This window comes from Ochlerotatus camptorhynchus, unplaced genomic scaffold (genome assembly GCF_037179485.1).
Source record: "Ochlerotatus camptorhynchus isolate MF236.1 unplaced genomic scaffold, CSIRO-AGI_Acam_v1.1 ptg000295l, whole genome shotgun sequence".
NCBI classification, from domain to species: Eukaryota; Metazoa; Arthropoda; class Insecta; order Diptera; family Culicidae; genus Ochlerotatus; species Ochlerotatus camptorhynchus.
In genome coordinates, this window is record NW_027040784.1 from 44349 (window position 1) to 57852 (window position 13504).

The window sequence follows — 13504 nt, forward strand, 5'->3', positions numbered from 1 at the left end:
CAACAAGATTCGAAACAGCTTGCTTCGAATATTTCCTCAAGCACTTCAATTTTACAAAATTATCGTTATCGTTAACATGGTCTAAGACATTAATCACTAAGGTCTCATGATCGGTTATTTTCAAATCAGTATCCGTAACTGAACAAATGGAATCAAAATTGGAATAAACGTGGTCAATTAAAGTTCTACTGTGCCTGGAAATACGCGTATACTCATTTACCGTTTAAAAATTAAAAACTCAGCTAAACGCTTCAAATGATTCGAATTATGGTTATCAAGCCAATTAATATTAAAATCACCAGCCAATATATTTAATTTACTAGAATCAAGGAATGTCTCGAGCCAGTTGTCTTAAACTTCAACAAAACGTTGGTCACTAGAACTGGGAGAATGATACAAAACACCATAATTACCCATCTTCATGCCACGTACAACTGTAATGCCCAAGAACCAGTTGCCATCAATTACTTCGTTGGTACGAAGGTTGAATTGAACTGATTCTTTGACATAAATAGCAACACCGCCAGTGTGTCTAGAATGTGATAAACAAGCAGCAATAATAAATCCCGGAATACTATACTGATCAAAAGCTTCAGTTTCTACAGTATGAGTTTCAGATAATAAAACTAAAAGAGGACGTTTTTCCTCAACTATCTGACGTAATGCTACGTAGTTTGTTGACAACGCCGCAATATTCAAGTATAAAAAATCGAATTGATTCACATTCCTGGAACTTGGCTGCTATTTATTGAAACGCAAGCTGCTTTTCTTCTGATCAAAAAGTCTTTTATCCAGCTTTCCATGCTCGGTAATGGCGGCCTGTTTGTATGAATAAATGTATGCTTCACTGTGCTTTTTGACACTAACTGGAGGGCGTATGTTGTTCCATTTTCTTCTGTTCCTGGGAGAGAGAAAGGGAGGGATCAAAATCCGAACATCCAGATAGTGTCAAAAATCACAGTGAAGGATACATTTATTCATACAAACAGGCCGCCATTAACGAGCATGGAAAGCTGGATAGAGCAAACATTCCGAGCTAAATGCGGCATGGTTGACGTCCAAGTTAATTTTTCGTTCTTTATTCGTTTTCAAACAATTAATACATTTCAATACAGTTGACGTACACTCTGACGTTTTGTGTTGTTGGTTGCACCTAGAGCATCTATCACAATTTTTGCATTTGTGCCCAAATTCTCCACATTTGAAGCATCTCAACACATTAATCGCGGGAACTATCGAGCACCGATCAAACCCTACATTTACTTTTTTCGCACATAACAAACATTTATAGGTATCGACATCGACTTCAATTACAACACTAAACTTGTTATAAGTGAAGCGTGGATTTTCAAACATGTTCACTACTTTAACATCATTTATAGCGATGTCTTCATTTTGATTTTTTAAGTAGTCAATGAAGACATCGGAGGAAAACTGATCGCTCATGCCCACTATTTTCAATCTTGGCACCGAAGTGGAAACAACAGCATTATATTTTTCACCCAGATTGCTTTCAATACCAGTTTTTACATCATTTAGATTAGCTCCTGTTGCACACTCAACAATAATAGAGCCATCTTTACCATTCCTAAAATTACTGATTTTGTGTGTTTTTGGATCCAACTGAGTTTTCAAAAACTTACGAGTATCTTCGCAAGCTTGTTTGGACTCTTTTGGTTTGATCACAATGACCGGACGAGTCTTACGATTACTCTGTTTGTTACTATTACTGTTACTGTTACTGTTACTAATATTTTTACTTTTACTTGCATGACTAGATCTTTTTACAACATCCGCAAAACTCGCATTTTCTTGAAAAACATCATCAATCGAATCGTTGTCACTATTTTGAAATTTTCGTTTTTTGCGTCTGGGATTTCGGTCCGATTCAGAATGAACCGTTCTAGATGCACCATTCGTTGCAGCTAAAAAAATTTCCGTACTAATTTCAAAACATGAACTAGTCATCGTATTCCATTCCTCACTAATTAATTTTTCAAAGCAACATAAAGAATCGTTCAAATTTTGTTGCATTTTTTCCATGCCAATTCTCAACGCGTTGTCTATCTGAGCAGCAACGTTGTTTCGTATACCAGTGATAGAGTCAGCAACAGAAGACAATTGCTTCATTGCTTCCCCCATCATTTTGGTATCCGAAACCGATACATTCTGCTCGTCACAACTCTGATCTAGAGATGTGAAGTTTTTAGACAAGTTGACTTGAATTTAAATCAAGGCGATTATCTTTTTCCGTCTAGAGAATTGATGTCATGTGTATTCTGTGCGAACACAATAGTAAATTCCAGTAAAACAATAGTCACATTTATAAATACAACAAACGAGTTGTAAAGTAAAGTTGAACAACAAATTTTCAAATCACTGCGTACCATTAGAAAATCGCAACATTTTCAATTTCAACATTGATTCTACTAACAATAGAACTCAGAAACTTTGGCAACCAGGAGATAAAAAAATGCCGTTTAGTTGTTGAGTTTAGACAACTAAACAAGAAAGTTATTGCTGGCAAATTTCCTCTTCCAAGAATTAATGAAATTTTAGATCAACTTGGAGGGCCTAAATATTTTTCAACACTCGATTTGGCATCGGGTTTTCATCAAATTGAACTCGATGATAATTCCAAGAGGTTCACAGCTTTTTTCACATCATCGGGACATTTTGAATTTAATAGTTTATCGTTTGGTTTGAATATATCACCAAATAGTTTCCAGAGAATGATGACTATAGCCTTGAGTGGTTTGCCTCCGGAATGTGCATTTTTATGTATAGATGATATAATAGTAATTGATTATTCTATTAATCATCGTCTAACCAATTTAGAACATGTCTTCAGACAACTTATGAAGTATTATTTAAAATTTATTTCATCCAATGCTTCTTTAGCTATTCAGATGTTATCCACGGCCCATACAAATTTAAAAAAAAATGTATGGGCAATTTTCTACGTATGGGGGGGGAGGGGTTCAAGGATTAAAAAACTGTCTACGTAGTTTATGAACAGCCCCTTATTTCAAAATTCATCATAACAAAAAACTGAGCAGTGTGTATGGAATTTTGTTCGGTACTTGAAAGCCATGATCACCTAGAACATATTCGTTCATGAATTTTAGCCACTAAAATCAGTATGAAGTTCACTGATTTGCCTTATGAAAAAATGATGACAAAAAATAATAAAACGGAGCAGACTGGAACCGAACAATGGACGTTGAGATATCGAAGTATGTGTGTTGACCACTCGCCTTTCAACGCTTGAAAAAATTAAATGGTTATAGGCGTATAAGAGTTACCTCATGTTAGACGAAAACTATTCATAAGTCACGCTTATGAAATTCATATGTGTCGTTCATAAGTCGAGCCTTATGCCTAATTCTTAAGTTTATTTGCCTCAGTGTAACCATCTTGAAAGCAGCTGGCTTCAACAAAGCTGTTCCCGTAGCTGAGTAATGAACAGTAAAGCGTTGTAGGTACACGGAGATGAAAAACTACCCAAAATTAAGTACTTTTCCCTCAATTCCGGGGTTCAGCCCAATAACCCAAATTTGAGTAAATCGCATATAGTAGTTTCCATTTAACACCAGCAAAAAAAATTACCTACTCTTAAGTATATTCTACCCAAAATTAAGTTTAATTCACGTAAATTTGAGAATATGCATTTTACTCAAAAGTAGCTATTGGGCTGAACTATATCGTTGGGTCGAATCTCTTGTTCCTTTTTTGACAACAATAACGAGTTACATATGGAGCAGTTCCAGGCAAAAACGGAAAAAATTGGTATGCCAGAATCATGTATTGATTTTGTAATAGACATAATAACTGATTATGTAAATGTTTTATGTGCATAAAGGCTTCGGAAACTTTTTACTGAACCGGAAGTCAACAGGCACCAAGTACCTACCATATTATACAATCAAAAAACATTGAAAACGTTGAGCCAGTTCCAGTTCTAGATAGAGCTGGAATTAGGGCGTAACAGCCTTTGTAAACAATGACTTCTATCGATGATTTCTAGGAACTCAAGGCACGCCCACGCAAACCAATATAACCGACGGGGAGGGGAAGTCTTCCTCTACCCGATGGTGTTGTTGATTTGCGTTTGCGAGCCGTAGCTTTCTATAAATCATCAAAAGAAGTCATTGTTTACCAAAGATGTTACGCTCTAATTCCAGCTCTTTGGTCGCTAGGAACAATGAATCATTTTTGAGCAGGAATTTGACCGTTTTGACTCAGGCCTACTTTTTCGAATGGGCGTATTCGATATTTTTCAATAAATCACAGCACTAAAAGGAGTCACCTATCGAAATGACGTCTGAGACTAGATTGTAAGGAAGTGGATTGCCTTTTCATGAAAATTAAATCACAAATTTTATGAAGAGCTTTTTGAGTGTGTTGATTTATTTCCTTTAAATTCCGTTATAATTGCTTACCTTTTGACAGATACGCGTATTTCGTCTACTACTTGTATACTTCACCAGTAACAAGTACTCAACACCACACCACACTTATATGTCAAAAGATAATCAATTATAACGGAATTAAAAGGAAATAAATCAACACACTCAAAAAGCTCTCCATGAAGGGATTCCGTTAAGAGGTTCGAGAAAATTAAAACATTACACATTTAAGTTAATCTTCATCCAGCCAACATATTTTCAAAAAAAAAATCGATCGAAAATTAGCGTATTTGATGCGTCTATTATTTTCCTGCCAAATGAGCTGAAATTTACAGAGGCTGTCAAATAAGTCAAATAATTAGTCCTGATTCATGCTATATGTATTACTTTTTATAGGATGTATGGTTCTTGAAATATTCCAAAGTTTCTTGAGGTATCAACGCTAAATACGTTTTTTTCGTTCATAAAATGCGCGTTCAAGGTTGTCATGAAAAGTCTGGCCAGTGGTGAATTCCTGGATCAGATCAAAGATGCTCTGGCAAAATTACTTGGAGTTGTGCCAGTCCAAGTAATCAAAATGAAAATTAAATCCCGTCCTGGCGATACACGCAACGGGATTTCCATTGATTTTTATTTAGTTCACTTCAAGTCAACAACCTTAAGGCCTTAGAAAAAGCTAACCTTATGCTCCATGTGCAAGTGAAATGGGAAAGTTAGCGCTCAACTTCCGAGCACAACAGACGCGTTCTCGCTAGAGCTTGACAGCGGAAGTCGAACACAGATTATTTTTCTAAAGTTTTTTTTTATTCTCTCGTTCGAAGTAGTTACACAGGCACCGTCGGGCCTATCGTGTTTGTTCTTTTTCATCAACACGGTACCGGCTTCGTCATGAATCGGCGCTAAAACACTTTTCGCATCGATTATGCGAAGGTGCCTAAAAACCAACGTATGAAGAGCTTCATCTCTTCATTGCACGCTATTTCAAAACTACCCAAATTTGGGTAGGATCCACCCAGATCCGTCAAAACTGAACCTACCCAAAAATGGGTAAACTGTGTTCGGAGTGACAAGTTGACAAATGGACAACGTCGATCGGATTGGTGTCAATGTAGTTGGGTAGTTTTGAAATAGCGTGTGGTAACCAACTCGGTGTGAAACGAGAAGAAGTCAAGCGGATTAAGTGCAGCAGAACTCACGGCTGCGCTTTCGTCAAGGGTAGTGATCTCGCCGTGGCACAGAGAGTTGTCGATGAACATAACGGCAAGCACGAAATCGTCATGGACCTAGGAGCTGAATGAAAGATGACACACAAGGAAGAAGTATTAGTTTGTTTACTAAAATGAACTGCCCATTTTGTTATGGCAAGTTTTGCTATAAGAAATTCTCCTCGTGTTTATTAGCGAAATTCACATCAAAGGTTGATTAATTGCGTAGGAAATCAGTTTGGCATTTGTGACCAGCATACACCTACCGGTCGAAGAGATGAACTAGCCTCAGGCTAAAAATCTCTAAAATAAAGATTTAAAAAAAAAAAAAAACCTACCGGTCGTATAAAACAGGTCAAAAACTGTCCAAAACCGCCCATAATTTTTTTTATTTTGGGTTTCTGTGTGGCAAAATAGTGAACTTTTCGTGAACATTACCGGCAAAGAACTCACCAACACTGGGAGACCGTGAGTTCCTGCCCACCTGTCATTTTCCATCTCGGTCATGGACAACATTAGTTACATTCTTCGAATATGGATGGAGGACGGAGGTGTCGACGTAAAACCAACCGGTGAACACTCGTGTTTATTTCAGTTACCGTGAAGACGTAATTTGTGATTAGCCCCGGTCCCTTTCAAATTGTATCATTATTTATGTACGGTCCTTATATTTGAAATGACGTTTCACATTCATCTAGTGATGACCGATTGTTATTCGAATAATCGATTAATCGATTAACGAACCGAAAAGTAAAATATTTGTAATCGGTTATATCATGCCGATATAAGCATTAACATCTCCAGAGGATTATCACCGATCGTTTCAAACATGTGCTGCACTCTCATTGGTAGAAAAATGGCAGCACAGCGAACAAAAAATAATCGATTAGTTGTTAATCGAGTAATTAAAAAATGGGACATCTCTCATTTTGGTTTGATTGATTTGATAAAAATGAGCGCAAAATTTCATCTCTGCCGAGGGGGCAGCAAAACCATAAAATAACCTTGAATACGGGGGGTATTCATTGGATAAAAGGGACCGTGAAAGAGGACACTAAAATAAAAAGTTTTTCTTCCGACAGTTTCATCTTAGTATTCATCTTTGGTAAAACTGTACGATCTATCGGAAGACGTAGCAGACCACGAGATTACACATTTTCTATCAGAATAGGGTGATGTTCTGTCAATTCGAGAAGTGATGTGGGACTCGAAATATATGTTTGACAACATTGGCACAGGTGTCCGTGTTGCACGCATGGTGGTGAAGAAGAATATCCCCTCTGACGTCACCATCAAGGGAGAATCAACAGCCGTTGCATACACTGGCCAACAACAAACATGCCGTCACTGCAATGAGCTCCTCATGTATCAAAAATAAAAAAAAAAACTTCTAATTCAGAAACTGGCCGCTGATCAGACAAAGCCGTTATATGCAAACGTTGCCAAACAAGCGGCTGCTGCAAAGATGAACAACCCTGTACAATCAAAACCCGGGAAGTTCAACGTCCTTTGGGACCAGGTCGAACCGCCTAAAAAAATAATATCCAATGTAACAATACCACTAAAACCGACTGAGCAACCGATTGCTGAAATGCCTGCCGCTCCAATAATCCACCCGACAAATTCTTACCTTCAGAAAGCCACAGCAAGCTCTACGATCTGAGACAACACCATCGTCTCAAGCGAAAGCGGGAGAGAATTCACGCAACGATGGAAACGAGACCGACGAGCCTATCTCATCAAACAACAGTAGGCGATCCAAACGTCCTCTTGCCAAAAAAATGACGTTGTTGCGTTAGTTGAAAACCCTCATTTGTAAACAATGGAGCACGCCAGTTACAATACCGCTACAAGGGGGCGACCCCGGCTTAGTGGTTAACATCCATACCTCTCACGCCAAAGTCACGAGTTCAAATCTCACCCCCGGACAAGTCACGACCCAAGAGTGTTAAAATGGCTGTAAAAAAACCTCTACAATAAATATTAACACAATCTCCAACGAGACCAAACTTGACGCTCTCCGGACTTTTATCCGCACTCTAGATATTGATATCGTTTTTCTCCAGGAGGTGGAGAATAACCAACTTTTGCTCCCTGGGTACAACATTATATGTAATGTTGATCGCTCTGAAAGAGTACATCCACTTCTCCCATGTTGAGAAGAGCCTGGACGGTCGGTCGACTGGTAACTCTCCGCATAAACAACACCACAATTGCTAGCATCTACGCACCAAGTGGGACCCAATACAGCGCTGAGAGAAAACGTTTTCTCAATAATACCGTCGCTTATTACCTCCGCCACAACACTTCGAATGTGATTCTTGCAGGAGACTTTAACTGTGTACTACGTCAATGCGATGCCACAAGTTTTAATGGTAGCCCAGCCCTAAAATCAACAGTGCAACAACTGCAGCTGCGCAAAGAGTGGGAAAAATTGTGTCCCCGCATACCTGGCCACACGTTCATTACAGCAAATTCGACTTCCCGGCTGGATCGCATCTACGTCAGTGCTGGACTCTGCGATCATCTACGTACCGTCGGCACTCACGTGTGCTCCCAAGTAACAAATCTAGAGCTGCTTGGCTAAATTCAAAATTTACAAAGGTTTTATTGCAGCTGCAACCATTACCTACAGCTTTATGACGGTCATATTCAATGCAAGTCATGGAACATTCTCATAGCTATCTACAAAACCCCTATATAGCTAATAAAAAAACCAACTGATGCTTATGCTATTTTCACGTATGAAAGATTTTATGATTGCCTTGAAGTATAAAAAAAGCAATATGAATTGCCCTTATAAAACCCAAAAATAAATACTTTTATTGCTATATAAGTAAGCGCAATAAAACTAGTTGGCCATGAAACAGTTATTTAAAAACAATTATAATCATTCAGTTGCAACTTGTCAGAAGTGTAAATGGGCGGTTTATTTTTACAACATAGAAAGAATCAAAACTATCCGGTACTTCCAAGCGGAGCGCAAAGAAAATCAACAAAATTTTTAGCATGAGCCCGTTTATTTGCTACAGTCACCTGCAAACCTTCGTGAATAACTCCAACCAACAAAAAAAATGCCACTGCATTTTCTGCGGATGCCATAAGGGAACCTGTAAAGAGTGTGCCTCCTCACCATTCTGAACCATCTTCACTTCGAATGGACACATTGCTACACCAAACATGACTCATGAAGAAGAAATATATAATTATCTGGAGTCGGAGGATGATACCTATGTCCTCGCCTATGCCAACTTGCGTCTCTTATCAGATTTACAGTCGTGGATGGTCACAACAATTCAACAATCAGCATTGACAATTTTCTTTCCTTTTTTTCATGGGGTGACACTGTCGAATCTTGGTCGAAATACATGGAATGGTGACAGTTCTAGGACAAAAAAAAGTTGAAATCACGCATAACTTTTCATAAAGTTTCATGTACCATTCAAAACTTTTCCAAATGTTTGTAAAATTTATCGGTTGCACCCGTAGAATAGGAATATACATTTACCCTCCAGTAAAAAAAAATGAATTGCTCTTGTAAAAAGAAAGTAGGGTAGAGCACTACTTCGTCGTAATCGCCCATTTCCGTTCTATCGATCAGAAAAGATCAATAATATCAATGATTTTACCGTGCACAAATCAATAATAGGTTTGTTCCGATGCGTTAGTTCATTAGCTACAACATAAATCCTGTTAGAGCGCATTGTATGAATATTTACGCTCATTGTTCTCAAAACAAAAGAAGCGCTCCTACTGAATCCCCTTTTTCTACGTTTATCCGTAGGACGAAGAAAATCTAATGGCGTTTCAATGCGTTTGGACGGAATTGAAACTCGTAGAACGAATTTAGAATCAAGAAGCAGCAGTGTTGGGAAAATATCAAAAATCAAATCTCATCAACGCCCAAGATCACGCTTGATTTTCGTAGACAAAAATCAACAAGCAAACAACTGCGGTTGATTTTGCAAGCTGTGATATCGCAGCTTGGAATATCAAGCTAACAAAACTCACCAGCTGCAAATCTCAACAAGCTGTGGTGAGATTGAGTTCCATGATTTTTGCTTTACACCCGAATGCAGTCGAAACTTCCATAACGGCTGGCAGCAGTCACTTCGTGTCTGCCATCGGTGAGGAGTAAAAAGAGATAGCAAACTTGTCGGAGCCGTACCAGACTCCAATGAAGGGAATGGTGGGACTTCCTAGTTCTCTTGCGGCAAAACTAATCGTGTCCTGACAAGACAGGAAAGGGAAAGGGTGCCGCTCAAACAGGAAGTCTTCGTAAAATGAGTGTTCTGCTCAGGCGCTTGGGATAACACAAAACTCTTCTTGCCCTGATAAGGACGGTTGGGATTCCGCAAGCCCGTCGACAGCAAGCACTCAACCAGCGGTGGACTGTATTTAAAAACGGTGTACTGCTCCTCCTCAGTTGAACACAATGCCGGATCAGAGGATGTTGTAAAAAAACTAGGATAGTTTTACTTATTTATTTTCTCTTGTTGTATACATTTGACAACTAAAACCATACTAATACTAATGCCACTAGCTTCGCTGCTTATATACTATCGTAATGCTTCTTCTTCATCTTCGCCTTGCTCGTTCGTTGGTTGAGAGAAATTTAACAAATGGGTGGGGCTTACGACGGTCACTGACTATCGTTCGCGTTTGGGCGTGAACATTCTCCCCCGAGCTGAGAAGTATTCTCGGAACGATGACCCAACAATTGTTTATTGTCCTTGATAGGAAGCACTGCAATCCTTGTTGCTGGACGCTTGTAAACAGTGCTACCAACCTTAACGTCGACCGTACGAACTAATTCATCTGATCCTGGATAGGTTCGAACAATCCTTCCCAGTTTCCAGTTCATGGGTGGCAAATTCTGTTCTTCTAGGAGCACAATCATTCCTGGCTGCAAATTGTGTTTCTTGATTTGGTCCTTGGTTCGTTGTTGTAAGGTTTGCAGGTAATCATTTTTCCACTTTCTCCAAAAGTTTTCCCGTAGTCTTTGCAAAAATTGCCAACGGCCAAGACGATTGACAGAAATGTCTTGGTAACTCGGCTCCGTGATGGCAGTAAGCGGACGCCCGATCAAAAAATGACCAGGAGTGAGTACCTCGGGATCATCAGGATCAGGTGAGGTAGCATAGAGCGGCCGGGAATTCAATATAGCCTCAACCTGTGTCAGAACTGTCACGTATTCCTCAAATGTCAAATGAGTGTCCTTCAAGGTGCGTTTCAAATGGTATTTGGCACTTTTAACGGCGGCCTCCCAGATACCACCAAAGTTTGGTGCCTCAGGTGGAATAAAAAACCAAGCGATTTCCTTCGGTTGACAAAAACCCTCGATTTTTCCAACGGCTGATTGAGACCGAAACAGTTTGTACAGCTCGTTGAGTTCCGCCTTTGCTCCTCGGAAGTTGGAGCCGTTATCAGAGTGCAATTCTCGAGGCAGTCCCCTTCTGCTCGTAAATCGTTGTAATGCGCCAATGAACGCATCTGTGGTCATATCCGACACTAATTCCAAGTGCACAGCTCGTGTTACCATGCACACAAATACGGCTATATACGCTTTCTCCACAATTGGCTTTCGTCGTCCTTGTTTTACAAACACGGGGCCCGCATAATCCACACCAGTCACTTCAAACGGGTTAGCAGGAGTCACACGGCAAGAAGGCAAATTTCCCATTAGCTGACTTGCCTTCGTTGGTCTGATATGAAAACAAGTGACGCAATTCCTCGTAATTTTCCTTACTGCAGATCTACCTCCTGTTAACCAAAATCTGCCTCGAATTATCACGAGCAAACTTGACGGTCCAACGTGCATATTCTCGAGATGGTACGCTCTTATCAGAAGATCGACAATGGGATGATTCGGCAATATATACGGATGTTTAGTCATGGTCAATATAGGCGAATTCGTCAATCTTCCACCTACTCTCAGCAGTCCATCCTGGTACACAGGATTCAGAGAAGCAATTCTTTTACATGGCTCCTTGTTCTCGATACGGCTTATTTCGTCTCCTAAAATTTCATGTTGAACTACCTTGATGATTACATCCATCGATCCTCGTAATTCAGGAACTGTGAGGTGACACTTCAAGTTACGAAGACTCGAGTCCTTGATTTTACAGTTTGAGATAAAACGCCGTACATATGCGATCACTCTCTGCAGCTTCCGAAAGGAGCTGAACTTGGCAAAAACGGGAAGATTATCAGCATTGTATGCGGCTGCAGAAACGAAGGCTGTCAATTTCAATTCCGGCAATTTTTCATCCGATAGCTGATTTGGTTGTTCAGTTTCGTAGTTTGCGGATCGTAGGAAAAAGGGACCCTTCCACCACAATTCATTGGATATCAAGACTTTGGGCAGCGATCCTCTTGACACAATATCCGCTGGGTTCTCCTTGGTAGGGACATATTTCCAGGTGTAGCCTTTGGTTTCAGTGATGATCTCAGCAACTCGGTTCCGTACAAATACTTGGAGTGAGCTTAATGGCTTGCGTAGCCAAGCCAGTACTATTTGGCTGTCAGACCAGAGAGTAACATCGTCAAATTTCATCTTCATCGAATCAATCACCTTCACAACCAATCGGGACAACAGTCGGGCCGCTAACAACTCCTTCCGAGGAATGCTCAATTCAGCTATTGGGGCGACCTTTGATTTGCTACACAAGAGTCGCAACTCGGCTCTGCCATCAGGAAAAACATTCCTCACATACACAATTGCACCGTACGCAGAAATCGAGGCATCAGAAAACCCGTGGATTTCCATAGCAACGGTGTTTGAAAGAATGACACGTCGAGGAATTTTCATCTCACACATTTGCGGCAGAGCATCGCGAAACTTCAACCAAGAAAGCAGAAGTTCTCCTTCAAGATTTTCGTCCCAAGAAAAACCAGCGGTCCACAATTTCTGCATCAAGATCTTTGCTACCACAACGACGGGAGAGACTAAACCCAATGGATCAAATAGCCTCCCAATTTCCGAAAATACCTTTCGCTTGGTGTATGTTTCAGGCACTTCGGCTGGAATCTTCGTTACGAACATGAATTCATCAGAATGTGGGCTCCAGGTTAGCCCCAAGGTCTTGATTACTTCGCTTGTGGTAGTATAATCCAAGCGCACTAACTTCTCTCGATTTTCCTCAGGGATTTGATTCAGTAATTCCGGACAGTTTGAGCTCCACTTGTGGATAGGAAAACCACCAAGTTGGAGTAATTCTTGCAGCTGGCGCTGTGCTTCTACAGCTTCTTCTACACTGTCAGCTCCAGAGAGGATGTCATCGACATAACAGTCTTCAATGAGAATCTTGGACGCAAGAGGAAATCGGTTACCTTCGTCGTTGCACAACTGAACCAGGCATCTGGTGGCAAGGAAAGGCGCCGAAGCTGTTCCGTACGTTACGGTTAGCAGCTCCAGAACTCGTAGTCGTTGGTTGGGTTCCATCCGCCAAAAAATCCGTTGGAATTGAGTATGGCCCAAAGCTATCAATATCTGCCGATACATTTTTGCTATATCAGCGGTGAATACTACGACGAGTTCAGCTTCGAACCTGTTCGGATACGGTTGTGTATAAGTTTATTTCTGTTTTGTGCGTGCGTTCGCTAATTTTGCCAGATTAGCGCTGGCACTCTGCCTCCCGGACGGTTATACGTGTGTGATTGGTGGTTTTCTCGCTTTCCGAGAAGTTTTGGAATCGAAAAAGAAAACGTGATGCATCATGTTTGCAGGCATCAGAAGAAGTGTCGCTATCTGCGTTGTTTGTTTTTTTTTCTTCGCTTGTGCTCCCGGTACAGAAATTTGTGGCGTCGCGTGTGATAGTTTTTGATTTCAGTTTGTTTACGCGTTGTATGATTTTGTGAGCGGTCGCTTCGTGTTCGCGTCATGGAGCA